This window comes from Topomyia yanbarensis, chromosome 2, assembly GCF_030247195.1.
Source record: "Topomyia yanbarensis strain Yona2022 chromosome 2, ASM3024719v1, whole genome shotgun sequence".
NCBI classification, from domain to species: domain Eukaryota; kingdom Metazoa; phylum Arthropoda; class Insecta; order Diptera; family Culicidae; genus Topomyia; species Topomyia yanbarensis.
Window position 1 is genome coordinate 140322719 of NC_080671.1, and position 25218 is coordinate 140347936.

General features: G+C 37.4%; 1 protein-coding gene across 2 annotated transcripts in view; it reads right to left on the bottom strand.

The window, feature by feature from the left end:
• The window catches only part of LOC131681538 (uncharacterized), a 516112-nt gene extending 491304 nt beyond the window's left edge, over positions 1-24808 (bottom strand). For both annotated transcript variants that reach the window (XM_058962362.1, XM_058962361.1), the window contains exon 1: positions 24117-24808. The gene's annotated coding sequence lies outside the window, so the exon portion shown is untranslated. The remainder of the gene's footprint in view (positions 1-24116) is intronic.
• Between the last annotated feature and the right edge of the window lie 410 nt (positions 24809-25218).

Genomic DNA, 25218 nt, shown 5'->3' on the forward strand with positions numbered 1-25218 from the left:
TCCGTCCGAAAATCTCCGAAATCGTGACCGACCATCTTATATTCCGATGAAACTTTACACGTTTCACCCGCATGGAAGACTAAACATTTTCCACAGTCAATAAGATTATTTTGACTCAAGCGCAATTTTTTAAAAAAGCATAGAGGTTTCTACTTGTATTAATTTCAATTTTTTTTGTTCGGTTGCTCTATTTTATATAGCAAAACTATGTGAGAACGGGTTACAAGGAATGAATACTTCTTCACGAAAAAAATATATACACTTAAAAAAATGTTGTGTATTTTTTCACAAAATCAAAAAAATTACGTTAAAAATTTAAATTGCAAAAAAACTATTTTTTATTGTTAACAAAAGCCTACAGAGAAAAGAAACATTTTGAATGTGGTTGCATAAAGGAGAACTTATCGGTAAAAAGTTTTTCTAACAACTATATACATGTTTTTAAATGTCATGCTAATTGGCATACAAAACTGTAATTTTATTAGAGAATATAGTTCTAAGTATCATTCTAAATCATAATGCTTTTAATAAATATCTTCCAAAATGCTATAAATTTAGATATTTGCAATTTTGCTTTAACCAAAACAAATGATTCGTGTAATTATGCCCTTATTAAATGTTATTCGTTTTACCCCATCATAAAATGTCAACAATCTAATGTTTATCATTTTAATGACGAAGATGAAACTTTTTCAGTGTATTTGGATCATGGAGAAGCTTTCAATAAAAAAGGTTTCCTAACAACAACTTTTGACATATTTTTATAATGCATACTAGGGTAAAGTGCCTATTTTCACTATACTAAGGAGGGTGGCTCACTAATTACTCGGCCTACAATCAATGGAATACGCACAAATTGGCATCAGCAGCCTTGCTTCGTTGCTAAGAATTGTGATAAAAACACAAATGCGCTGAAAACGGTGAAATTCTCGTATTTGAGCGCAACAAAAACTCCAATCGAGTGCCCCTATTGTTGCGCTACCATTTGACTCAATGCGTAGAACAAAGATGGCAGACACTGCTCTAACCAACGGCTTCACACGGGTAGGGTGATAATAGAAACATGGCAAAAATAGGCTCATCACCCTATATGCAGTCAAAAAAACACTTTTATTTTTGAATATGATTCTAAAAGCCGTTTTAAATCAACATGCTCATAGCAAATTTTTTTCAAATGTAATAGTTCTCGAGATATTTTAAATTTTATTTTAACAAAACAATAATTTTGTTTTATTACGAACTTTTCATAAGTTATTCGCGTTTCTCCATCAACAACAATGTTTTTCGAAAGACCTATAACATCTCCTGTAACTTGCTCTTTGATATCAAGGCGATATTGAAATTCATTTGAAAGCGCTTGATCGATTTTCATGACATTTATATTATATTAAAGGTAATTCGAAGGTTTTCAATATGAACTTTTTTTTTTCTTTTTTACTATTTTGGCTAAAAAACAAATGATTATTGATATTGATTTTTAGCTAAAAATAAAAATTAACGTCGACATTGCGTGTTAATAGCTTCCAAATAAACAAATATATTCTAACGAAAAAAAAAATGATATTAGGTCCTCAAAATAAAAAAAAAGTTTAAGGGGGATGTCTGGTGTAATGCGCAAAACAATCAACTTCTTTTTTATCCGCTTAATTGTTAGTATAAGGTTAGTATATGTTTAGTATATGTTTAATAGTATTGAACCTCTAGAAAAGTCCCTCGAAATCACGGTGGCCACGCTGAACTTCTTTTGTTTTAAACAGCCATGTATTCCTCGGACGTACACATTAGCAGCAACACACGCAGATTTCAATCTATCGGCAACAACTTTCGAAAAACTGTCAGCGATAAAAATTATGTGTAAACAATACAAAATACCCGAAACCGCGTATTTGAAATTGGCGAACACGATAACTCAAAAACTAATCAACGAATTGACTTGATTTTTTTTATGTGAATGCACAATATGTGTGTAGCCTGTCGATGAACCACAGAAAACCGAATACATTTTTTTCTCCCTATTATTTTGAGAAAAGTGAGCGAATTTTACAGTAAAATATGAGATTTTTCGGTTTTCATGAAGCCATTTCCCGAACCTCGAACATTTTTCTATTTTTTTGGTTCATCGAGTAACGACAAGTCTAAGAAAATCTTATTGATTGCCTGTGTCAGACAATTTGAATAAGTGTTATCGTGTTCGCTGCGGCGCTCCACGACGTTGAATGGAAATGGTTGGACGTCTACTCTTGGAACGCTCGTATGTGTGGCTCTGCTTGACTGAAAATATTGTTTTTTCGTACACAATGAATGTATCAATAGATCTTAACATTACACAAAAAATTCATTGTTGCCTTGCCTTCAAAATCGTTAAACAAAATTATATTCGGTTTGAGCACTTTACACCAGACACCCTCTTAAGCTTTTAAATAGGTAGGGTAAAGTCGGTAAAGAAGGACACCGTGGGTAAGATGGACACTTATGCGATTCTCACAAACTGCAAAATTCAATAAAAATCTCGACAAACATATGATTACGGCCTAAAAGCCAACTGTCAAAATCCACTTTGGATGGAAATTCCGAACAAACCGTTACTAGCCGAACACAGTTCACAACAGTTTATGAAAGAAAAAACTTTTCTTTTTCGTTTACTACCAACATCTGTGATTGGCGTGTAACGGTTTGTCCGGAATTTCCATTCAAAGTGGATTTTGACAGTTGGCTTTCAGGCCGTAATCATATGTTTGTCGAGAAATATAATAATACGGTAATATTTCTAGAAGTATTCAAATGCTTCTGAAAGATACTGAAATAATCAAGTGTGCGAAATATCACATATTTGATCAACACAATTTGATTTTTTCGATGACATTGCAAGGGATATTATTTTTTTATAGTTTAAATATCGATTAAAATCTGAAATGCGTTCGATCTCGGACATTATTTCTATGTTGGTCTTGGTATGATGTACTTGAAACAAATGGAATTATTTGTTACGAAAATACAAAGCAGAATGCCGTCAAATTGCATACCCTTGGACTTTTTTTTATAATCGCTACATCGTTATGTACCGACAGAAAACAAATATTTATTGGTCGAGACGCGTCTCACTCTGCCTTTATCCTGTATCTTTGCTAATGCTGCATGTTTATCTTAGGGGCCATACACTAATTACGTAAGGGCATATGGGGGGAGGGGGAGTTTCAAAATATCTTACAAATTCTTATCTGAGGGGGAGGGAGGGTTCGTGCTTTCTTACGTAATATCATAAAACAAGTATGAAAAATGAAATCAATAAGAAAAATATTCTTTTCATAAGAAAAGAAACTATTTATTATTTGTGCCATGAACATTTTGTATTTCAAACGAAATGAGCGCATATTTTACGTCATTGTCAAGGAAGGGCAGACTTCGAATTGCAGTGTGCTTCATTTTTTTTTTGAAAATTTCTTGCTGGCCGAATAGTTTCAGAGTGTAAACTGTATTTTACTTCAAGAAAATTCGAAGATGAGAGAGCTACGCATACGATAAGCGTTATAATTGGAACTCAGAATAAATTTACACCAGAAGAGGTTATCTATTCTTTTCAGTTCTGCATCACAAGGAAATAGATTCAAAGGATGTGGGATATAGCGAAACAAATTTTGTGGACCAAATCGGAGTTTCTGAATATCTCTCAAAAGTTATTCTGCAATTTCTATAGGGCGAGATTACGATGCAAACAAACTCGCTGCAGATGAGTATAGGTAAATTTTGTCCTGAATTTTCTTTGCATAATTTTAAAAGTATAGTTTTCGCTATCGAACAATTTAATGAATTAACAATATTATTTTTTAATTACATCAATCATGATAAGATATGTAGGGGAGTTCACCAAAATCTTACGAACTCTTATCTGGAGGGGGAGGTTGAAAAGTTCTAAAAAAGCCTTACGTAATTATTGTACGGCCCCTTACCCACGCCAGGTGTCCATCTTTCCCATACCACTGTTGAAATAACGATGTAGTGCCTTTTTTTCACAACCATTTTAAACATGTCTGTTTGAAATTCTATTAGTATAAGTTACAATATTGATGCAACATCATCTCGAATCACGATTTATGTGCAATTTGCCAGCAATGCATCAATAGAAGAGTCAAATTTGCTAATTAACCTTAACCTATTCAAAATAAGGTGATACGATTTTAGCATTTAGTATATCGCATATTGTTATTCCTCCAATATTGTGCCCTGTCAACGCCAATGTATTACCATATAACTATTCTCGCTAATTCCGGTAGATGTGCATAGTAGCTTTTTCTATCAGCATTTTCCATCCCTCAATGTCAAACCATTTCGTTTTAATACCACAATAAAATCGATGGCCGGCTAGCTCTGAGTCCGACCATGGCGAAACACAATCCAATGATTCGATGTGCTTCAAGGGTTGATATACAATCTGGCATATTGTACAAGCATCTAACTTGCGGTTTGAGGTTAGTATGTGTGTGTGTGAGAGAGAGAGTGGTATTATTTTTTTTCCTTTTGACTGCCCCTGGCGGGCGACTCGAGAATTTCTGGTGCCAATGTTCCGATGTACGCCGATGGGTCTCTCTAGCATGGGTGAATTCAAGTAGCGGTGGATGCATGTACACACGTTTGGGGAAGACATATTGACATGTGTTAAATGCATATGGCTGGGCATGAAACCGGTAGCTGCGGTGGAAGGATCGTTTCACATCGCACATCGATAACAACTGAACATGCAATTCAGCTGTAGGGCTTCTGTTCTGTTTTACATACATTTTATTCGAGGAATCCCACGGTAAGTATTGAAAGCTTACGCACGGTAAGAAAGGCAAAAGTGGTCATTTGTGCGGTTTGGGATGGAAAGGAAATGCACATTTGTGACGCTTACTTGAAGGGTGCGCAACCTGATCTTTGATGAACAGGATCTAGCTATCCCAAAGTTGTTTCAGAAATCTTCGTCATAAATTCGTATACGTAAAGGGTCTGCTCCACTGCTCTGCTAACAATCCCAACAATGTAATTCTGACTGACTTCCGCTATTAGTCTAGCTCAAATGACACAACCGATTTCAACTCGTAATCGAATTCGTTATGGGCCGGATTTACGGCGGACTAACCAGAATTTCCAGCTTAAATCATGGCTGGGTTGGCTTGAGAAGCGTGATAACATGCTGTGTCCGTTGCTTTTTACACTTTTTAGGGGAACATGGGGATACTTGACCAGGTTTTCAGGTAACCTGCATAAATCTCCAAAAAAAAGTTTTCAATCCTTCCAAAGCCATTGAGATATAATTTGCAAAGGTATTGTGCGTGTTCCTAATTTTTTGTAGAACTTTTAATTTCCTTTTTCAAAAGTTATAAAAGTTTTTCTGTGATCGTTTTTATTGTCAAGTTTCCCCACTGCGGGGAGACTTGACCAAGGCATGGGAGACTTGACCAAGGCAATTTTGAAAAATCATCACAAAAAATAATGAAATAAAGCATACTGTAATCATTTTTTTCCATATTTTCGAGATCCTTAGGTAGTAGTAAAAACATAAAAGAGTTGCATTTCATAAATTTCGACTGTTTTTCCCTTTAACTGTACTGCTTACATTGCATGTTCACACGTCACGAAATCAGCCATATTACTGCTAACTTTGTTTACTGGTACTAAAAGATGTGGACTGATGTTCGATGTAGGATTTTTTGTGACGTGATTAACTTTAACAGTCGGTACCACAGCCTAGTAAATATCAGAAATTTTTTATCTCTTTTCAGGTTATTGCCACTTGGTCAAGTCTCCCCAACATTAGTCATTGCGTTCAATGCCGTGCAAATTTTAGTAATAACTATTTCAAGGTTCCGATTTATGTAAAATTATTTGACTAGTTCATAAAGAACTAAATAATGTATGATTGCTTTGAAAGTAATTATTAGTCGAGTAGATATGTCCATACTAAGTTTGATAAAAAGTTACATCATTTAATGCAAATTTATTAAATGCGGAACATTTTCTATGAAGAAAGGATTCTTCATTCCAAACTTTTAAAATTACCTTAAGGGACCGAAACAAGTATAAAAATATTTTTTGAAAAAAAATTCGGAACCTAATAGAACACGTCATAGCCAATATTAGAATTCTGCTCTTGGTCAAGACTCCCCATGTTCCCCTACACCAGGTCTTCGTGGAGCAACAAATCTTGAGTGCCTTTTCAAAAAGAAAAATCTCACTCTGAGACAATATCTTTGGTTACTACATTTTACCCCTCTGTTTTCTTCAGTAAAAATACGTTATGTAATGTTCTAACTTCTAACTTCCCCTCACCTATATATCACAACATTTTGTCATACCCTCCTCCTCTAAAAGTTTCACGTAATTTATAAATAGTCCCTTAGCGCAGATTGAATGATGATTGCTTTGGCTATCATATCATACAAAGAGCTCTAAGGCAAACGAAATTTTTATTTTCGAGAATGGTCCTACTGGAGCTAGGGTCTCGGAAGGGCTCCCCATCAGAATCAATTGCAAACAACACGATAAATGTCACCCACTAAAACACTGCTTAATTCAAATTTCTACAGGCCGTAATTCTGAATGTGATAGCCATTGTACGGTTCAGATATGTGCGTACAGAGACTTTACTATCGCATGTATTATCGCGAAGGGCTCGGGCCTTTGTGCGTTAACGTGCTCGATCGCATGGGCGTTTGTATGTAGCGTGTATGTAATTTCGCGTGTATAAATTCGATTTTATAACCGTGTGTCCATTCGCATATTCGCGTGTGTTCTTGGATGATCGCACGCGGATTGTGTTTTATACTTAATTTTCGGTGTAAGATTCAGATGCTAGAAGAGAGTGAGTTCTTAGATATCACTAGAGTTTTTGTTCATGTCACCATGGAATTTGTTGCCTGTGGATATAAACACAGGCAACTGAAGGCATAGGCCTAGACTGCTAGGGACTTCTGGACGTAACCGATTCATGATCGCGTGAAGACGAGCTTTTGTAGGTTCACTCTTGTGACCGCTTTTGTAAATTTAAAAGGGCTATACCGTTCATTTAGTCATCGGGGCGTTATCCTGTTCATGAAATCGCGGGTGTATGTGGATAATCGCGGCTCAGGAGCAAACAAAAAATTCAACAAACGTTGATATATTTGCCCATTTCAGAAAATATTCTATAAAGAAAAGTGCATGCATTAGCCGTATTCCATTGAACATTATATCGATTTTTATATGCCCAGCGTCACTCAGTGGCTTAAGTAGACCAAATTCTAAATTGCATGTTTTTAGGCCTAATTACGTATTAAAACGTGGTATGAATCGATTTGTTACGTTATTGTACAGTTACCAAGCAAGTCAGTTAAAGGGCATCGCATTTAGAAGTTTAATCTTTTTGAACGTTATTTCAGAAAATTAGCCATTTTTCAGTGCATTGCTTGTACATCTTCTAACTTATCTTCAATGAACCCCATAGTTAAATGAGTGTTCGATCGGTATCAGCAAAACGACCGTTATCTCAATGCGTTGCGTTGCGTTGCGTTGCGTTGTGACGATGATTTTGGCGGATTGCACACTGACTTCATCATGTTTGACTGCTGATTATCTAATAAGAGTTGCTTAGGAAGTGGTAAGTAGGAATTCATACCAATCCGACCCATATTAAAACCTCAACAGCATGATAGCCATCATTGCCGGCCGCCCCCATCTCCATCGTTCACGGGGAAGGATAAAGGATAAGGTAGACAGGAAGTGTTGATGCTCCACCTACTTAACGGAAGGACGACGATTCATCAGACTCTTCCATAGGTGTCGCGGAGTTGGTGGTTTGGAAGGGTATCAGGTCTAGGATTCGCTCCAAGCAAACGATGCGACCTGTAAAGCATATTTTATTAGGTAGTTGTTTAGTTAGTCTTCGAGTGCACGATCACTCGAAAAAGAAATGATCTTGTTTAGTTTTTGGTTATTTTTAAACTCTGGGCAGCCGGCTACCGAGAGTATACTATGTTCCCTAAACAAAAACAATTTGAACTCCACACAGCCGATCGTGGGAGTATTGCCTGGAAAAGCTAATCTTATCTGCGTAATGGGCCGGATCACTATTTATTGCAACAGTATTTGGACAGAACTCGCTACTTCTTCTCTACGATATATTTATTGGCTTGAAAACTACCAAGTGACAGCATATTATACTGGCAAAAATAGCGCGAGATGTTATAAATCAAGGAAAGTATTTCTTATTTTCCATATCGGATTGTTTGTGGAATACAAGTATACGAGCGATAATACCGAACACTGAAGGGAAATATAAAGGATTGTTAATCTGATGCACGGGCTTGTTAGCAATAACGGAGCTTTAAATTAGGTTCATAAAAACAGACGCGGCGAATTTTCAATACGTATTGAGCCGTGTTCATAGATACTAGTCAGATTAGTCGTATTGGGGCTAATTTCCGATCAACTATTCATTTTTACGGCAATGTTTTCTCGACTAGATCTGTTCGCACCCTCTCATTCTGTTCGCACCCTCTCATTCTGCGGTCTAAGGACCAAATGTCATCAATAGACTTAGAATCGCGTGGAGGCATGAGATAGGAAACTTGTAAGAATTTTGCTATCCCACCGTTTGACTACCAGAATGGATGGGAGAACAGTAATACTAGCAAATACCGACTACCATAAGAGCGGTGCAAATTTGAGCGAGTGACGTAGAGTACTGCACTGAAAAAAGGACCAGGAGTGCGATTTTACGAAGTTTTAGCTTCCGATGGCCCTACATTTTCTGACAAAGTGAAGTTCTTGAATGTTGAGATTTTTATTACTGTTTAGAAAAGCAAAAGTATCATAAAGCTAGTGTCAGGCCTTCATGAGACCTCAAGAAGTCACTTTTGGAGGTATTCGTAAATGTAGATTTGTCGGTAGACGGTTCCAAATATAATAGAAAAATACCTAATTTAACACAACTACAGATCACTTGCAACATAAAAAGCTTTTTGTGAAATTCGACAGCTCCATCTTAGGCCAATTCAATAAATTTCCTGCATGAAAGTTTCCATTTTTTAAAAACGGTTTTTAAGCCAAAGCTTTGGAAGTTAAACCTTGGCGTGGAAGTGCCGGTATATTAATATATTCTGTTACTTAGTGTAGAATTAGATTTCGTCATTTACGGCTAATATACAACCGCCAGAAGAAACTTAAAACGTTGGTACACAATCAAGAAAGGCGAATCAGAAAAGGTATATGTCAGTGATTCACTAAATACAGACTGGAAAGAGGGTAATATGGAAAACCTTAAGGTCCGCCCAGATTAAGTCTTCGGTACGGAACAAAACCTCGGCCTAGGAACTCCTAGCATGTTGTTAGTCGCCTCTTACGACATGGGAGCAGTTCCCAGAGGTTCTATTCTTGGTTGAAATAGTGCAAAAAGATTTCAGCCCGCCGGACACCACACGGCTTCAAAACGACCGTTATCTCAATGGTTCAAAAATAGCTTACTGAAAGAAACCATAAATTCGTTACGTAGCAATAATGTACAGTGTTAACAGAAAAGCTCCAAGTAAGTTGTAAACAAAATTTCATGATGTCATTATTCAGATATTTCAATATGATGGAATTTAAAAAATATTAAAAATCTGCATAGCATGATAACTAAAATGTGAAAATCTTGTGCAAATGTGAACGAAATTGTTTACATTATTGGAGGTCTAAGTAAGATACAGTCAATAAAAACTCCGGCTCGCGAGCCTAGCTTTCCTGAAGCACGAGCCGACAAGAGAGTGGTCGAACGACATTCTAAAGTAACTCAACTGTCACGGTTTAGGGAGATTCATTGGCAAAGGGGAAATTACGAATTGTTCAGCAGTGGTGCAAGCTGAATTCTCGCATCGTATCCTTATTCAAACCTATTGGGCTTAATTAGTTATTGGAGAGGCGTTTCGAGTTCTTCTCATCAGAATACGACACTAACTTAGTGACAGGATTAAGCTTATGTTTCTAAGCAAACCCCTAGTCTTGCGTGATGTCTCTCAAGGAAAGAAGATAAGCCGACAAGAATTAATTAACCGAAACTTGGTTTGGCTTGGCAAGCCAATGTAATATGAACATTCTTTGGGTAAAAACTATTTTTTCTCCACGAAGGAGAAAATTGGTTTAAACCACTTTTGAGCGTAAAGGACACAAAATCTATAAATTAGTTATTGGAGAGGCGTTACGAGTTCCTCTCATCAGAATCTGGCACTAACTTAGTGACAGGACTAGGCTAGCGCCGGATTGACGCTAGCTCCAAAAAACAAAAACACAATTTGTTTTTCTGTGCGAAGCACTAGTCCTGCGTGATGTCCCACAAGATAAAAAGTTTTGATTTAAGCTGATGAGTATCAATGAACCAAAACTTAGTGTCGGATTCTGATGAGAGAAACTTGAAACGCCTTAGGTTGTGTGCCATTTAAGCGCAAAAGTGGCTTAAAACAATTTTCTCCAAATATATTTTTCACCCAAAAATTTTTCCTCCACCAACGAGAAATCTACACGCCACCGAAAAATTACCTAAAATTGAGTACTATTGACTCAATCTCGTGGTATCGTGTAGGAAGGTAAAATTAGATAATCCGTGTTGAATGTAGTTTTCATTTAACTACGGCAAAAATCATAACTTAACTCAAGGTTTAATTTACTTAAATTTAAATTGAATTTACCTAATTTTGAGTATATCCCACACAACTCAAAAGTACCTTACTGCACGGAAGACCTCGACTGAGTCGCATCTCTCGTTTTGTTTTTGACAACACTAATAAGTGTGAAAGCGACGCACAACTCAAAAGTACCTAAATTTAAGTTAAAAGAACTTATTCTGCGGGTTGTTTTATTTTTGCGTGTAGTATAATGCTATTGGGCTTAACAATCTGAGAATACATGCTAAGCAACTTGGGCGACGTAAATCATCTATTTCGTCACATTTTATTAGGTTTCTCGATTAAATGTCGAACAATATGCAGCACGTACGGCTTGTAATAGTGTGGAAAAAAGCCTTTCCGGAACAAATACCAGGGCAACATATTCCAAAAGCGTTAGGTACAAGCACTAAACTTGACTACTTTTAGATAACATGTAAAAGTAGTCAAGTTTAGTGCTTGTAACTAACGCTTTACTAACGCACGTGAAAAAAACGAAAAATAATGTCCGATTTGGATTTTATTACATATTAAGTGTATCATTTTCACGTTGCCCCGTGTAATTTACCAAAACGTAGCAATGATTTTGTAGGTGTAATATTTTCCCTTGTTGATTTGCAAATAACTTTATCTGCTCAGAAACAAAACATCATATCGATACTCACGGTCGAAAAATATCACAGGAAAAGATACCATATACAACCTATTTTGGCAAGACAACATATTCAAAAGATCATTTCTCTGCGATGATCATGTTATAAGATATGAAGGACAACAGACAGAGTACGGTTACCAAGCTATTTACATGATTACCAAAAGTAAGTATGACTCAAACTTGTTAGAATGTCCAATATTGGGTCGGATCAAAGTGGGTTATCTTCATCCAGCATTGGTATAACATTATTCCAATTTGTCTCGGTCGAGATTCAATGTCACCATAAAAATACTCCAAATTTCCTCACCGACTAAATCAATTTGCGGCGGCACAATCGGCCGGCTATCCCGATCAGAAAGAAATAACAAAATTATTACAGACTGAGTTACTTTGTTATGATAACAAGTTGTGTTATAACTTTGGTCTCGTTAGTTGGTAAAATAACAGAAAACATAACAGAAATTCTTCTAGTACATATCAAAAATATGACAACCTATGATAGGCTTCTATCAGAATTACAACAAAATTTGTTAGGTTCTCTCACGGCCAATATAGCTTTTATTACCTATTGTATAGTATCAACGAATTTAGAGTGCAGGTCTAAAAATAGAATAAAATAGAAAAAATATAGCATACATTAAGGCGCTTTTCGTTTGGATGCAAAAAGCTTCATGTAGCAAAAGCTTTCTATAGTTTTGTCAAACGATTGTATACATGCTGGCTGATTGTTATTATGAATAATATATGACACGCTGATCGTTATTAGTGGATATAGCGATTTGAACCTGGGTATTCTGAGTTTGATGGGGATGTTTCCTGCATGAACCAACGACGTTGCTTTCGACCGATGTTTAATGTTAGCATAATATTCTACGCATTCGTCAAGGGCAAAACGATTATAGATGCAGAAGATGTTTACAGAACGCACACATTGGACTTTGCCAAAGCCAAAGGACTGTTTGTTTTCCTTGTATAATACGCTTTGTTTTCATACAGTTTTGCTCACTACTACAGCTGCCTATATTACGATAGACTGAATAGCTTTATAATATCTGTTCAGATTAGGAAAGTGGGGCTATTTTTAGATTCTGAATAGTGCGCTTCGGTGCTTTTCTTGTACGTTAACATGATTTACACGATTTTTAGGAATAATGTCGATGCGATATGGTAACATTTAGCGGACAATTTACTTACATTGTTTTACGGAGAATACGACAAATGTTACTTGTGATTCCTAATAGATTCAAAGAAACAAATACCAAAGTTTTGAGGCTTGCATTTTGAGATTTCAAGTAAAGTCGCTTTTGGGGTTTTGTTATAGGCATTTTTAAAATGGGGAAGATTAAGCAAATCAGTACAATTAATAAATTCGCAGAAATACATTTTTTTACAATAGTTCAATCTATCAACTGCGAATATTATAACAGATAATCATAAAATTCGAGAAATTGAGGAGGATTCTTCGGTGTGACGAATTTTAGAATATTTCATGTTTTCTAAAATACAATTTCTTTTCTAAATTTTATTTAGTTTTAAGGAGGAAATTATTCAATATTTTTACATTAAAGTTTTTAGCTATTTCAAGCACTATCTAAAACACATTTAAATTGTAACAGCAAACAATAATACCAGCTGGGATGTGTATTTATTCAGAGATTTCTAGGCCATTTTGAAATATTGATAGCTTTATGCAGCATACTCACAAATATTGATCTTTCAACGATTTTAACAGGTCACATTATTCCTTTTTAACTTTCTACAAAATGAATCAAGTATCTTGATTATTACGAAAATTTGTTAGTTCGATGTTTTTTTAAGACGAACGAAGCACCATCGAATACAACGGCAACATTAGTACATATGCGCATTCAAAGTAATTGTCAGTTCATCGTAAATGTCAAACTGTCTTAGGTGGAATGAAAAGATACAACAATCTCAAACTCAAACATTTTTATGCGGGGGTTGAAATAAAAAAAATTACAATGCTCTGGCAATTCGGAGAACGCACAAAATCAGATACCCACAAACTGGACAAGTTTCGGTTGTTTATGAAAAACCCGCATAAATTGGAAAAATCGGACTGAAGATCCTCGAAGATCCTCAAAATTCATAACAGTATTGTGGAAATCAGTATAATAAATTGAATAAATACGCATAAAAAGAGGCTTCAGCGTATTAGCAAATAGACGATCATTGGTGTAATATAACAATCATTCACAGTTGATCGATTGATTTGTTTATTGAGGCTTAAACCAACTGGTCATTTACCCGCTCTACAGTTTACAGTTAGCGTTCAAAGATAATTGTGAAAGAATATGTAATATATTATAACATCATCGTTATATGCGTATATTAAAATCATATTAGCAGTCCAATGATATCACCAGAAGATATAATCTTGATATAAGTTTGCTTGCCTTGCTGATAGGGATATCACAAAAATAACACAGTGAGTAATAAATATCAACATGAGATATAAATTTGATAGCTTTCTGTTATGTCGTTCTGATCGGGATATGCAACCGATTAACCGGCCTTTTTTCACCGACTCTGATTTAACACGGTTGTCTGCCGACGCGACAAACGATTATATAACACCCACGAATTTTTTTTTTTAAATCTGTCTATTTCAACCAATTAGATCCGTTTTTTATTTGGTACTTTATATCTGGAACCAGATTTATGTACACCGAATAAATCTGGGGAATAATATGCTGATGAAAATAAATTTACCAACAAAACCCAGCTTAACCGATTAAACAACTGATCGACCATAAAGAACCCGATATCGTCGGTCTACTGTAAAATTTCGCAACTGTCAAATTTGCCAAGGTGGTGTCCTTAATTTGCTCCCATTCCCTAGGCTAGAGCAAAATTTCTTTTAAAACCTGTGTAAACTTTCAAATCGATAGTAGATATAGGTACGTGTAAACTCAGTGACTTCCGTCTACGCAACTGTTGATTTTACGTAGTTTGAAAGTTGTATTCGGAGTGCATAGAATCGATAACGGCGCTTCCTACAAACGCTTGCTAAACGTGTTTCATGTTTCATATGCGGGGTCGGGACTCAAACCCAGGTGCGCTGCGTACAAGGCAATCGATTTACCAACTACGCTACGCAAACCCCGTCACTTTTTTCGAGATGGCAGTTATAAGTGATTAATGACGTTTTTAATATGAGCATTAACATCTGTTATCTGTGGCAATACGTTAGCAATGCTGCCAAAAACAATAAATTCCTTAATTTCTTTTCAACCTTCGATACTAAGATCGTGATTACATATTTGCGAGTAATCGTAACTACTACTAGCGTAGTTGGTAAATCGATTGCCTTGTACCCTTGTACGCAGCTCACATGGGTTCGATTACCGTGCCCGCACATAGTCTAACCCTATTTTCTAAAAGAGATTTCTCTAACCCGAAAAGAGGCAATGACCCTAAGGTTAAAACCTATATAATCGAAATTTTAAAAAAAATGTCGCTCCTTCAGTCCTTTGGGATGGGACAGGGGTATTTACACCTTGTCCTGGTTAATGAGCCTAGTTTAAAGCGCCTTTACACGCTACACACCAAAAAATGATGAAAATTAAACGACATGTAAATCAATACGAATGTAAGCATGCAAATCTTGAATCAAAAATTTGATTGTAAATTAAATTGAATTCGAAGCACTCAATGGGAGCATCAAAAAGCATATGATTTTACACGTGTGTGATATTACATGTCATTTATTTTACAGCAATATTAGATTAAAAATACATTCAAGCGCATTGGTATCCCGTTTAATGAAACTGTAATTTTCAATCAACATGTAAAATTATAATAAAACTCGTTGAAGAAAGCACGACAAGTTGTGTATATTTGTGGTGGAACTTAATTTTACATTTATATTCATGCTCTAAATATATGCATGAAAATGAATTTAAAATTAGAAAATATTTTTTTCTGTGTACTTCTAGTGATAAAAGTATATTTTAGTTCAGTCACGTATTTGGTTTAAATTGAGTTTTATAATAAATGATGTAAAAATGTTTTCTCTATATACGTGTTATTTCAAATACTTATCTGACTTTTTGCTGGATCGAGCAAGATGATGAGTACAGCGCTGTCGGTGTTTCATTTTAAATTTAGCAGCTTTTGTTGGACATATTAATTTCACATTCTGCAATAAATTCATTAGATGATTTTTCACAACACAACGAATGCTTCTTGACGGTAGAAAAAAATCTGAAGAGGGCACGATTGCACTGCACAACGAATGATCTAGGCTAGGCTTCTTCACTATCCGAAAAAATGGTTTCCACTCCCACTACTTATAAAACATGGGAAACAGTTTTCCACACACACACTCACATGTTGAGCACCAGGTTTATTGCAACAAAATTTACTTTAACATTCTTAAATTTTGCACAGCCAAAAGTTTCACACGAAAACTTTTGACGTCTTGAACACTCGACGCCTACTTCTGTTTTTCGCTGAAAAACGGTGGAACATCTATAGCGGACCCTACACGAGCAGAAATATTGACAATAAACCAATTATTGATCAATATCACGGCTCACAGAAAGGAGGCTTGCTATTCCGCGAATTGACAGTTTTCGGTGACGTCAGAGAAATCGTTGAGATAAACAAACGGATTTCTCGAAAGTTGTTAATTGACAATATTCGAGCTCTTACGGTGGAAAAAATAGTGTACAATGGATGTTTGACGTAAATTACGCCATCATTACACTAGACACAGTGGATAATCAGTGCATCTATGTGATTGTTAGCGTAAATCGGGAATTTGGATGCATGCCATAGAAAACATATCCCACCGTAATTTTCTGATCATAGCAAAGGTTTTGGACATCCGCATAGCTGCATTGTGATTTACCAGGTGCCGATCATTCGTTAGCAGCAAACAATATATGAATTTCATGTAATTGTTTTCGCCGACGATTTCTATGACGCGCTCTCGTCAAATGTTTACACTCTAACGAGCTAGCCTAGTATATGTAAGCCGTGGATCAATATATTGATCATGTAAGGACGCTATGAAAATATTATTTCTGTATAATTTAAATGGGATTGACGGATTGAAGTAGTCTTGTCAATATTTTTATTGACAATATTCTTGTCTCATGTAGGGTCCGCTTATGACCACTAACTACTTAGTTCAATTTAATTAAAATGTGTTCATTGCAAGTAAAACGGGCACTCCATTGTTGAAAACGGTGTTTAAGTACCATTTTTTCGTGATTTCTAAACATATTATCGTAGTCTACTTCAAGCGATATCAATGATAATTAATACATAACATTCTGAAAAGTTATGGCTATGTATTTGTCGTTTAATTGATGCCAGCAATATTTTCTTAAGAAACAATTCCGAGTTTCAATCAAATTATTATATATCGATAAATAATCCGAACCCATATCCATCTTCCCCACATTGGTAGCGAACTGCAAATATAGAGTCCAATTTTCAAAACAAAAGTAAACATGTAATTTCTAGTTTTTAAGACATAATTTCAACATATGTTTAAGGAACACTAATAGAACTGTGGATTCAATAGAGCGAGTAAAGGCGCTTTAACCTAGGCTTAATGAGCCAGGGCAAGGTGTAAATACCTCTGTCCCATCCCGAAGGACCAAAGGAGTGACATTAACCTTCTTAGCAAAGTCACTCCCAACGTTTTATCCTAACCCACTATAAACTGAAACGGTTGGTACGGTTGTCCTCGTTTCTTCCTCATTTAAGTTTCAAAACGATTAGTTGGTTGAATTGTTTATTAAATGAATAATTCAATTGCCGTATAATATTGAAACATCTTCAAAACCCAACTCTGCACAGTAGGCCTGGCTGTTTTAATATTTGCGACATATTGTAATATGCTCCAAATATTAATGTTGACAAGAAAAACACTAAAGAATATCTGCAGTGTTTTCCAGGATGTTTTCAATACTGGCTGTGTAAGGGTTAGAATAGAATAGAATAGAATAATAGAACTGTGGATTCAATAGTAAAACTAACTTAAAACAAGAAATGAAATGCTCAAAATATTAAGATGTCCGTCTTAGACACAGTTCCCCTATGAATTATAATAATATGTGACAAGTTTTTTTTAATCTAGTTTTATTTGAAACGGCTCAATGCGTTAGCACAACTAAGCCGTGGGTCTTTTAATTTTTTTACAATAAGTAAAAAAATCTAAGAATGTCGGTCTGCCAGATCTTGTTGACGCAGGTTGCTGCTACGTGTTGAGATCCTTTTCCTTGGCGGTGAAGCCGCTTGGGGGTCATTCAGTCTGCCTTCTCTCGCGTTATCGTTCCCGTCCATGTCATCATCGGTACTGCTTTCTTGCTGTTCACAATCAGAGGTTCTTATTTGATTCTTGTTCTTACGGGTCGCTGTTGTAAATCCGTCTTCATCGGTATTTTCTTCTTTATTAGCGATGCTAGTTGTAGGTTTGGGAGCGGTTGTCGTGGTCGTTGTACCTGCATTATTGGTTAATTGGATCGTTGTTTTTGGTTTATCTGAAGGTGTCTGTGGCTGCTTGTTATAGTTGGCTGTAGTAGATGCGTTTTGACTAGTTGCTTCAGCGCATGATTTTCCGTAGTGGGCTGTATGGTTACAGAATTGGCATGTTGGGTCTGCCCGAGATATGTGATTAGCGCTGTTTACTTATAGGTCACGCCATTCTTCGGTGATTTGTATTCGATAGTCATGTAAGAAGGTATTGGTTTAGTCACTCGCATCCTTACAATACGAACGCCGTTGGGAATGCCCGTGAAAAAATTTCTCCAGGTGTCATTCGTAATATATTCTACCTCTCCATATTGCGACATGATTCGTTTGATGTAATCTTCCCTAATGCGCGGGGCCAAATCATGGATACGCACGTTCACCATGTCGTTTTCCGTAAACACGGGGATCTTGATTCTGGTGTTATTAAATTCTACCTCGTGTTGCATGTTGTTCTTTGCAATGAAGTTTTCGGCCTGGCTAAGCTTCTAAACGTGATCAAAACACAGTTTTTTACGTGATGTAGTTGAGAATGAACTTAACTTCAGCGAGATTAAGCTCCATTTTCACTGTAACTAATTGTTCCACACGAGTTTTATTAAAGTCAATCGAAATCGTGTTGCTTTTGTTTCATTTGGCAAACTCATTTCACTCCGCAGCCGGGGGCAACGATACAACTTGTTGGACCACTGATATGGGACAAAAACTGGCTTGATTCACTGGTGCCTATAGCCTGCTACAGGGTAGCGATTTTTTTGCTCCTGCTTTGTGCGAGGTCAGAAGATAGACTGATGTGACAAGTTGTTGTTAGGAATACTTTTTTATTCTTAGCTTCTATACGATGCAAATACACTTAAAAATCTATTTCGTGTTTAAAAAGATAAACATTTTATTGTTGACGGTACCTGATGGAGAAACGCGAATAGCTTATAAAATGGGTGTAATTTCACGAAATAATTGTGTTTGTTGAAATAAAGTTCCAAATAAACTTTTTTACTGATAGTTTTTCCATGATACAGTAACATTTAAAGTGTTCTTTCTTTTTAGGCTTTTGTTGACAAAAAAATAAAAGATAGTTTTTTGTAATTTAATTCTTTTTAACATAAACTTTTGTTTTTGTGAAAAATGTCACAACTTTTTTAACAGTGTATATTTTATTTCGCGCCGAAGTATTCACTGTCACTCTCTCGGATAGTTTTGTGGGCAAAATACGGTCTTATAATTTTTATGGAAATTCTGCATGAAAAACTTTTACGGCTTATTGAAAGATTGTCAAAATGCTCTGATTGACTGTGCAAAATGTGTAGTCTTCTACACCGGTGAAACGAGTAACAATTTTAAAGATTTTCAGACGGATCTTGGTGGAATTCCTTAGTTGCGACAAGACGGACTGGTAAAAAACAAACAACAACTATCAGCGAATGTGCCTAAAGGTCGTGCAAGGTCAGCTCTGCATTCCGACACTTGGAGCTGCCATCAAAAGAAAAATTGAGGCTAATTCTCTGCGGTGAATGAGGAAAATGCAAAGAAAGATTGCGGGGCGAAGTCTAAGGATAAATCCACAACTAACCACATCCAGGGTCGTCGATAGAACGCTGTAAGAAAATTACCTCAAGCGAAAAAATCCGGCGATCCTGTTCAAAGACAAGAGCACGTTTACCGTCGATCCCATGCCCAATTCCAGAACCGATACCTAAGCTTTCTTCCGGTAAAAAACGTGGCCGGCGAGTACAAGAATGTGTACATGTAGTATTATTGCGTGGGTTGGTTGTTTCGGATGGTAAGTCCAGAAGGCGACAAAGTGACGACGGAGGTCTATATCGGTATTTTGGTTTGATCGGTAAGAATGCGGTATTTCAACAAGATGAGGCTCCGTGTCACACCTCAGAAGTGGTCTGCCGTTCTGGACGAACGATGTTTGGCCATTATCTAGCCTTGATCTTAATCCATTGGATTATTCAATATGGCGCATCATGAAGATAGTAAACACTACTCAAGTACAGCAAATCTCAGAAAAAACATTGACCTGTTCCTGGAGAGATACAGACCTACATTATTAGAACAAGTCATGCGTTCCGGAAGCATATTGAGGGCGCAATTGCGGCACGTAGAAACTCGATCGATACGAACATTAACGTAGTTTAAGAAACATAACCCCTTTTGAATAAATAAATAAAAACTAAAAATTTATGCTATATTTCACCCTAAGGAGGAAAATTTGGTAAAAACCAAAATTTCTCACTAGGGTGAAAATTTGTTGGTAAAAACCAGTCTTTGTACAGGAGGGCACAAATCCTTATTTCCTACTATGTTGCGTTTCGGCTTCGCCTCATCAGAAACCGACACTAACACATTGTCGGAATAGATTAGCGCCGGCTTGACGCAAATCCCTTAAAACTAAAACACACTATGTGTTTCAATCAAACGACTGATCAAACGTGATGTCCCGTTCGAGCAGACAATGTGACAATGTGTTAGTGTCGGTTTCTGATGAGGCGAAGCCGAAACGCAACATAGTAGGAAATAAGGATTTGTGCCCTCCTGTACAAAGACTGGTTTTTACCAACAAATTTTCACCCTAGTGAGAAATTTTGGTTTTTACCAAATTTTCCTCCTTAGGGTGAAATATAGCATAGTGCTTTCGCATAGGCCTGCTAAGCCAAGACAAGTTTCGGCTTCACTTGTGTCTCATCGGCATAAACAGAACTTCTGCTCGAACGGGACATCACGTTTGATCAGTCGTTTGATTGAAACACATAGTGTGTTTTAGTTTTAAGGGATTTGCGTCAAGCTGGCGCTAATCTATTCCGACAATGTGTTAGTGTCGGTTTCTGATGAGGCGGAGCCGAAACGCAACATAGTAGGAAATAAGGATTTGTGCCCTCCTGTACAAAGACTGGTTTTTACCAACAAATTTTCACCCTAGTGAGAAATTTTGGTTTTTACCAAATTTTCCTCCTTAGGGTGAAATATAGCATAGTGCTTTCGCATAGGCCTGCTAAGCCAAGACAAGTTTCGGCTTCACTTGTGTCTCATCGGCATAAACAGAACTTCTGCTCGAACGAGACATCACGTTTGATCAGTCGTTTGATTGAAACACATAGTGTGTTTTAGTTTTAAGCGATTTGCGTCAAGCTGGCGCTAATCTATTCCGACAATGTGTTAGTGTCGGTTTCTGATGAGGCGAAGCCGAAACGCAACATAGTAGGAAATAAGGATTTGTGCCCTCCTGTACAAAGACTGGTTTTTACCAACAAATTTTCACCCTAGTGAGAAATTTTGGTTTTTACCAAATTTTCCTCCTTAGGGTGAAATATAGCATAGTGCTTTCGCATAGGCCTGCTAAGCCAAGACAAGTTTCGGCTTCACTTGTGTCTCATCGGCATAAACAGAACTTCTGCTCGAACGGGACATCACGTTTGATCAGTCGTTTGATTGAAACACATAGTGTGTTTTAGTTTTAAGCGATTTGCGTCAAGCTGGCGCTAATCTATTCCGACAATGTGTTAGTGTCGGTTTCTGATGAGGCGAAGCCGAAACGCAACATAGTAGGAAATAAGGATTTGTGCCCTCCTGTACAAAGACTGGTTTTTACCAACAAATTTTCACCCTAGTGAGAAATTTTGGTTTTTACAAAATTTTCCTCCTTAGGGTGAAATATAGCATAGTGCTTTCGCATAGGCCTGCTAAGCCAAGACAAGTTTCGGCTTCACTTGTGTCTCATCGGCATAAACAGAACTTCTGCTTGAACGGGACATCACGTTTGATCAGTCGTTTGATTGAAACACATGGTGTGTTTTAGTTTTAAGGGATTTGCGTCAAGCCGGCGCTAATCTATTCCGACAATGTTTTTGTGTCGGTTTCTGATGAGGCGAAGCCGAAACGCAACATAGTAGGAAATAAGGATTTGTGCCCTCCTGTACAAAGACTGGTTTTTACCAACAAATTTTCACCCTAGTGAGAAATTTTGGTTTTTACCAAATTTTCCTCCTTAGGGTGAAATATAGCATAGTGCTTTCGCATAGGCCTGCTAAGCCAAGACAAGTTTCGGCTTCACTTGTGTCTCATCGGCATAAACAGAACTTCTGCTCGAACGGGACATCACGTTTGATCAGTCGTTTGATTGAAACACATAGTGTGTTTTAGTTTTAAGCGATTTGCGTCAAGCTGGCGCTAATCTATTCCGACAATGTGTTAGTGTCGGTTTCTGATGAGGCGAAGCCGAAACGCAACATAGTAGGAAATAAGGATTTGTGCCCTCCTGTACAAAGACTGGTTTTTACCAACAAATTTTCACCCTAGTGAGAAATTTTGGTTTTTACCAAATTTTCCTCCTTAGGGTGAAATATAGCATAGTGCTTTCGCATAGGCCTGCTAAGCCAAGACAAGTTTCGGCTTCACTTGTGTCTCATCGGCATAAACAGAACTTCTGCTCGAACGGGACATCACGTTTGATCAGTCGTTTGATTGAAACACATAGTGTGTTTTAGTTTTAAGGGATTTGCGTCAATCCTGCGCTAATCTATTCCGACAATGTGTTAGTGTCGGTTTCTGATGAGGCGAAGCCGAAACGCAACATAGTAGGAAATAAGGATTTGTGCCCTCCTGTACAAAGACTGGTTTTTACCAACAAATTTTCACCCTAGTGAGAAATTTTGGTTTTTACCAAATTTTCCTCCTTAGGGTGAAATATAGCATAGTGCTTTCGCATAGGCCTGCTAAGCCAAGACAAGTTTCGGCTTCACTTGTGTCTCATCGGCATAAACAGAACTTCTGCTCGAACGGGACATCACGTTTGATCAGTCGTTTGATTGAAACACATAGTGTGTTTTAGTTTTAAGCGATTTGCGTCAAGCTGGCGCTAATCTATTCCGACAATGTGTTAGTGTCGGTTTCTGATGAGGCGAAGCCGAAACGCAACATAGTAGGAAATAAGGATTTGTGCCCTCCTGTACAAAGACTGGTTTTTACCAACAAATTTTCACCCTAGTGAGAAATTTTGGTTTTTACCAAATTTTCCTCCTTAAGGCTAGTTTACAGTTCGGGAAATGGATCACGGGATTTCACACGGGATTTGCGTCGGGATTTGATCAGGGAAAATTTCCCGCCGAGATCTCTCCAAACTGTCAAACCAAAAACTCTGCTGCTTCTTAAAAATACAAACAGTATCCAACTTGCAGCAAATTGCAAACCTTCTAAAAATACTATTTTCCCCGTCGGAAACAATTTATGTTGAATTGTTCCCGGCCGGCTTTCTGTGTGGAGAGTTTTAAAATCCCGTGATGTTTCCCGCGGTTGGGTTTACAGTTCAGGAAAACTGTCATTTTTGTGTAGACTCAATTCCCGTCACGGGATTTGAAATCCCGAGCTCCATTTACAATACACAAGGACCCAAATCCCGTGACACGTTTTCCGAACTGTAAACTAGCCTTTAGGGTGAAATATAGCATAGTGCTTTCGCATAGGCCTGCTAAGCCAAGACAAGTTTCGGCTTCACTTGTGTCTCATCGGCATAAACAGAACTTCTGCTCGAACGGGACATCACGTTTGATCAGTCGTTTGATTGAAACACATAGTGTGTTTTAGTTTTAAGGGATTTGCGTCAATCCTGCGCTAATCTATTCCGACAATGTGTTAGTGTCGGTTTCTGATGAGGCGAAGCCGAAACGCAACATAGTAGGATAAAAATTTATATTTTTTAGAATTTTTTTAATTTTTGCATTGTTTAATGGTGACAACAATATCACGCATACGGAGAAATGAGCATCTTTGAAATCTGTTTAACATATGTGTTTCAAAGAACCAAATATTTCAACAAAATTCTAACTAATAAAAAACTAATATGGAAATAATACTAGGTATTCAGAACTTCTAACTTTTTATTATACAGTTTCAATTTATGCTGAATGGCGATAGTCTTCTGTATATTCGTGATCAGTACTAAGGGCTATTAAAAATGGTTAGCTAAAAACAGTTCAGTGTGTGATCGAACATATAAGAATTCGAAAGTAAACATTCATGGACGTTGAAATAGGGTTTATTTCCAGGAGCTCAAAAATGCGCAGTAATATGCTGTATCAAATTCCAATACAGCCAAGTCAAGTTTCGATGTCGGGTGTTCTAGACACCGCAGCCATCAGCAGCATGTTGGAAAAGCTTAAAAGCAAAGGGTACAAGCTAAAGCAGGAGAAAAAACAATCGATAAACAACGCACACGACACGACCGTCCGTTGTCCGCCAGATAGACGGTTCGGATACGGTACTATGTGTATAGTTTTTTTTTCAATTCTCTCTCCACTTACCGATGGTTTTTTTATCCAATCACCGTAAGCCGATGCGAACGGTCCTTATTATCGCAATATTTACGACTCCACTGAGAAAGTAATCCAAACTGTACCGTTTTGTATATGCTTTCAATCCAATGACAATCCTAGTCGCTCACTCAGCACCGTTGAATATCATAATAGCTTTCTACATTCTACGTATTACTGGATCTTCATCATCGCTATCAGTGACAAACTTAGCTATTTAAAAACCACTGTTCCTGATCTACATAGCGCTATTACACAATTTCCGCCGCAAACACGTGCCTGTGTCAGGACGTTTTCACTCGCCAAATAACGCACTATTTCTTTCCATTTGCAGACGAAAATAAGCAACACATGTTAGAATCCGCGTTTAAAATCCAATTATGGCGAGTTTTCCTCGCTTCAAACAGCTATCTCACCCGCCCAACACTGCGTGAGTCATTCCTTCTGCACTGGGAAAACACATTTCATATTATGCGATAAGGTCCTGTCGTCCCAGCGACCGTTTTCACCTTCCGTTTCCCACACAAAGAGCGAGGGACTGGACCAAGCGAGGGGACACTCCGCTTGGGATATCAGCAGCAGGTTGAACCCACCATGAACCACCGTACCGAAGCGACGTTCCTGCGTCCGTAAATTTTCCAAACCAACCGATCGATACCGAAGTCAACACTGAACTGAGGCGCACTTTCTCCCGCGGTGTGCATCCGATGGCTCTCGCTCGCCGTCGTGGTCGGTCTCGATTCGGCTCGGTATTCAAAGCAAGCCAACCTGCCATGCCAGCCAGTCAACCAAAACACCCCCGGCCCGGCCAGAAACCTTCATGCCGAAGCATAAAATCGCAATTAATGTAGGGGTTCTCTCTCTTACTATAAAATGCCGTACGGACTCGGTCGTTACGGGACTTGGTGAGAGCATTCCACGCTCACCATCATCGGCGGCGAAACTAACGCGCACTTATTTGCGCGCATAACAAACTCTCCGCCAGCATAAAAAGAAGCGGAGCGAACGAAAGTGCATTCGCAACATTAATCGAGAGCTCCACCAGTTCTATCGGTTGCTCTCCCGTGTACGGAAATTTATGCTTTGTTTTGTT